At 43.7% G+C, this 5,632-nt stretch overlaps 1 non-coding gene across 1 annotated transcript; it reads right to left on the minus strand.

The window, feature by feature from the left end:
• Nucleotides 1–73, minus strand: trnat-ugu (transfer RNA threonine (anticodon UGU)). The gene has a single exon. It is a non-coding gene; the product is annotated as a tRNA-Thr (tRNA).
• Nucleotides 74–5,632: the final 5,559 nt, after the last annotated feature.

Raw genomic sequence — 5,632 nt, forward strand, 5'->3', positions numbered from 1 at the left:
AGGCTCTGCTGGGAGTTGAACCCAGGATCTCCTGTTTACAAGACAGGCGCTTTGACCACTAAGCCACAGGGCCTTCGCTTGATGAACCAGGTATGTAGAGACATGTCGTGCTTTTACACTAGTACCTACTCAGCACGTTTCTACTCTCAACGTCCCCGTTTTGAGCTTTTAAACTACGGTCCGAGGCGGGTTGAGGCGTGCAGAGCAGATACTTTTTCTGTATCTATTCTGCCGAGGTTCTAAGCGTGCTGAGTCGGCCCTGGATCTGACGTCATCACACTACACGCCACCGATTGGTCGGGGGGCGGGGCCACCAAATGTAGCAACAGCGCCATCTGCTGTTTATATTGAAACGTAAACATTTTGCTTAACATTCTGCTGTGTATTCCATGAGCAAAAAGCAACATATGGGTGCGTCCGAAATGCCATACTATAAAGTATATACTAAAAAGTATACTTAAATTTGGCACATGTAACCCTTGTTAAGGTATAATAACAGAGCACAGGTAGGTAATAATAAATAATAATAGTTGGACCAATAACAGAAGACTTAAGGTTTTAAAGAGCCCTTATTTTTGTTTACTAATAATAAAAGCAACAATAGTTTGCTGATATTTTACCTTGTTTTTGTTTTGTGGCACTTGCTACTACAAACAGACAACACAATGAAAATATAACAATTTATTACAAAAAGAACATTCAATGAAAATAACAAACTAAAATAATAAAGCCGGCAAAAACAAACAAAAACCCTCTTTTCCCAAAGTTAGTGTTGGGGCCCTTGTTTTCTTCTCTCGGTGTCAGTGTATCAGTGTGGATGCTTATCCTACCACACAGTCCGACAGAAAGGGGGATTCAGGAAATCCTGGAAATTCAACACCAGTGGTTCGATGCGGCTCGCCACCCAGTTTACACTGGGACTCTTATCGGATCTGGAAGCAATCTCTGGATCTGGGAATCAGGAACCTCACACACACCCAGCCGGGGGTGTTCCAGGGGATGGTTGGAAGTAGTTTCAACCTCTTAAAACGATGTCACCAAAAAACCTGACCTATGGCAGGTCAGATGAGATCCAAATAACATATTACATTCACAGCTTGTTCGAATAAATCATATTCTCACAAGCTAAAGTTGTACAACTAAAATCTAAATTCAAGTGTTAACAGTTGTGAAACTATACGTACATTCAAAGTACTTCTTAAAATTATGTTCAAGTACTCAATAAATTGGGGTTACATTAATAACCATCCAAAAATCATTTTACAAAAATAAAAGTAATAATTCCCTTTAATCTGGTGGAAATTTATATTAACTGCTGTAAACATTCAAAGTAAAAAAGTAAAGTAGAGGCATTAAAGTTTAACGTGCTTAGCTGTCCCTCCTTGTACCGGTAACAGTGAGAGACTGCACTGAAAATTTACCTCTTTATATCACAAACACCAAATAAACATATGTAGCAAACTAAAATCTAGGAAAATAACATCCTCCTTTTATAAACAACAAAAAAAACACCATAGAGCATGAATATCAGCTGCAAGACGACAGGCTAAAGAGTGTTTTCACTCACCATTGAGTCAAGGCATAAATGCACTTTAATTCAGGTCGCCAGATGGGCAAAATCATCCAGTCTCTCTCGCTGCTCTAAAAGGTTTAAATATAACAGTACAGCGATCAGCAGCTGTTAAACATCACTAAGAATTTATAAAACTTAGTTTAAAGGATCATTTTCGTGTCTTACCTAGTTGATTGCAACAGATTTTATCACAAAATCTCTCAACCTTACACGAGGCAGCAGCGTGAAAAAATGTCAGCGAAACCGGAAGTAGTGACAGGAAGTAGAATTACGTGGCCAATCAACCAAATATATTTATCCTTCACCATTATAAACACGTTTTTAACCCCATTTAATCATTTTTGGTGTATATAAATATTTATTTATTTCAAAATAAAAATTAATTGTTTTAACGATTTTAATTAATTCTTTAATTCAAAATTAAACCAAATTATTTGACAAGGAAAATCTTCATATTAAAAGGGATGTCACTTAAGAACCTGGGCTACACCCTCCCCTCCTGAACTCATGTACGTCCCTGTACATGGCAGCAGTCAAATAGAATTTATCTGAGTGGGAAGGTCAGGGGGGTATAGGAAGTTCTCTTCCTCACTCAAAGCATCTGCCAGTGCTGTGGTCAGTCCATGAAAAAATGACTTAACCGCTGTGACTAAGGGTTTTCCAAAATCAACATAGTCAAGTCGCTTTGATGGTTGACGTGCCCTCTCCGACCTCCGGAGAAGGGTATCCAATCCGGTCCCTCTCTCCATCTCCATTTCATCCGATTCATCCATTATTTTCTCCTCAGACTCTTCATTCTCAGTTCCATCTATCTTCTCTTCACTCTGTGACACATCAGCACGCATTGGAAACTGTTCATCCTGCATATCATTGACATTATCAGGTAAGTTTCCTCCTTCTACAGGGCATACATTTTCAGGTAGGTCGCTATCCTTTACAGGATTATCGATATCAGGTAAGTCATCTTCAGTCTGGTCTATTTCATGTACCTGTTTGGGTAGATTGACTGATTCAGGTAAGTTCTGCATGGATAGCTCATCTCTGTCCTCGGCAGGGAGCACGTCTGACCGAGAATCAGAGAGAACAGGAGCAGATGACACATCCGGTTCATTTGACTGTCTAATCATACTTGGAGGATTCCTCAACTCCTGAGTCTCATTTACTGTGACTAATACATCAGGCTCTGGTATTTGGAAAGGAGAAAATATCCGAGTTGGTACAATTTCCGAATCAGAGTTATCCTCTTCCTCACTGTCAGTGACGGGACATTGTCTTGTCCTGGGTCTCGTGACCCGAAGCTGTCTGACAGGCTCATTTGTTGTAGCAGCAGATAGAAAACCACAAGGGAGGAGCAGATCGCGATGTAGGGTGCGCACAGGCCTAGTCTTACCCTCAGGCTTGACAGTGTAAACAGGTATGTCACAAGCCTTCTTGAGCACAACATAAACATCGTCCTCCCACTTGTTTGCTAGTTTATGCTTTCCACGCAGCTTGACATTGCGAACAAGGACTCTATCACCCACTTCCAAGTTTGAGTCTATGACTCGTTTGTCGAATCTGGTCTTATTGCGATCAGCATTCTTTTGTGCATTGGAGGTTGCAATCTTGTAACTCTCTTCCAAGCGACATTTTAAGTCACTGACATACTGGGAATGAGACAGCCCATTGGTGTTGGTGGGCAGCCCAAAGGCTAGGTCAACAGGAAGCCTGGGTTGTCTCCCAAACATCAATGTATAGGGGGAGAATCCGGTTGTCTCATTTTTCGTGCAATTATAGGCATGCACGAGGGGTTTCACAAAGTCTTTCCAATGCAGTTTGTCAGGCTGACTCAGTGTTCCAAGCATTTGGAGGAGAGTGCGGTTGAACCTCTCAACCGGATTTCCTCTGGGATGGTATGGGGTGGTGTGCGTCTTTCTTACACCAGCAAGCTCACAGAGTTCTTTTATGGTCTTTGATTCAAAGTCAGGGCCCTGATCGCTGTGGAGTCGCTCTGGAAAGCCATAATGCACAATGAAATTATCCCAAAGGCATTTGGCTACAGTTCGGGCTCGCTGGTTTGGAGTTGGTATGGCTACCGCATACTTTGTGAAGTGATCGGTAATGACTAATATATCCTTTGTGTTGGACCGATCTGGCTCCAAAGACAAGAAGTCCATACACACGAGTTCGAGAGGCCGACAAGTCTTTATATTAACTAGTGGGGCAGCTCTCTCAGGAAGGGTTTTACGGCGAACACATCGCTCGCAGGTCCTGATCAGTTTTTCAATGGCCATATACATTTTTGGCCAGTAAAATCTGGCTCTCACCAGATCCACTGTCCGCTCGACTCCCATATGGCCCATGTCGTTATGGAGGCTCTGAAGGGCTATTGCTCTTAACTCCTCAGGGAGCACTAGCTGGAAGGTGGTATTGGGTCCATCTTGCCGCTGTCGATAGAGCACTCCATTACGCAGCTCCAACCGGTTTAGCTCACGCAGTAGTAAGGGAAGTTCAGGCAGCTCTGCTCTGAGGCTGGGAGGTGGGGTTTGACCAGTCTCCATTTGAACAATCACTTCATTGATTGCAGGATCTGACCTCTGCTTTTTTCTCAGTTCCTCTTCTGAAAATGAGGGGATAACAGGGAACCCATCCACTTGCTCTTCCTGAAAACAATCTGGGATGGCTGTGGATTGGTGAGAAAGGGATTCAACCATTGTTAACCCAGGGCTGGGGGTTTCCGCATCACGACCTCTGATACTGGTGACTATGTGTCGATCACAGATAGCCTGAATCACCTCTTGAGGAACAGTGTGTGGTGCGTCAGGATCACTCAGGTGGTACAGAGCAAATTGCCGAATTCTCTCACTTTCCCTTCGTGATGCAGGGTCATCCTCTGGTGGACCATGAGAACGTCGAGATAGAGCATCAGCGTCCAAATTTCGCTTCCCAGCCCTGTATTGAAGTTGGAAGGAGAAAGTCGACAAGCTGGATAGCCACCGGTAACCTGTTGCGTCTAGCTTTGCTGAAGTTAAGAGGTAAGTCAGCGGGTTACTATCAGTAACCACAGTGAAGTCCGTGCCATATAAATAATCAGAGAATTTCTCGGTAACTGCCCACTTAAGGGCCAGAAATTCGAGCTTATGGGCAGGGTACTTCCTCTCGCTCTTTGAAAGCCCTCGGCTAGCAAACGCTATGACTCTTGGTTGGCCATCCTGAACCTGGTACAGCGCAGCCCCAACTCCGAGGGTGCTGGCATCTGTATGTAGAACATACGGGAGCTGGGGGTCTGCGAAACCCAAGACTGGAGCTGAAGTCAACTTTTGAATTATCAGGTTGAACGCTTCCTGACATTGAGGTGTCCACCTTTTATCAAAAGGATCTTTTGGGTTGTGATATTCTTGACTTGTGACTTTCTTAGATTTTTTGCTTCCTTTCCTGAGGGGGGGATAACCAGAGGTTAATTCAGTAAGGGGTTTGATGACATGAGAGTACCCCTGAATGAACCTTCGGTAATATCCAGCGAAACCTAAGAACGACTGGAGTTCCTTTAGGTTGGTGGGGACAGGCCAAGTTGTCAGAGCTTTTACTTTTTCCGGGTCAGTTTCCACACCCTTTTCAGAAACCACATGGCCAAGATACCTGACAGAAGTCTGGAAGAATTTACATTTCTCTGGTGCCAACTTCAGTCCGTACTCCCTCAGTCGCTGTAAGACACGCTTCAGACGCTGTTCATGCTCCTCCAGAGAAGATGAGAAGATAATCAGGTCGTCAATGAATACTAAAACCTCTTTTAGGTTCATCTCTCCAACACACTTCTCCATCAATCGTTGAAATGTTGACGGCGCATTTGTAATACCCTGGGGCATCCTATGGAATTCCCAAAATCCAAGTGGGCAAACAAATGCTGTCTTCTGTTTGTCTGATTCCTCCATTTCGATCTGGTAGTACCCTGATTTAAGGTCCAGAACGGAGAACCACTTTGAACCAGCAAGAGCAGAGAATGCCTCTTCGAGTTTTGGGAGGGCATACGCGTCTTTGATCGTCTGAAGGTTTAGCTTTCTGAAGTCTATGCAAAGACGA

Source organism: Cololabis saira, chromosome 4 (genome assembly GCF_033807715.1).
Source record: "Cololabis saira isolate AMF1-May2022 chromosome 4, fColSai1.1, whole genome shotgun sequence".
Taxonomy (NCBI): domain Eukaryota; kingdom Metazoa; phylum Chordata; class Actinopteri; order Beloniformes; family Belonidae; genus Cololabis; species Cololabis saira.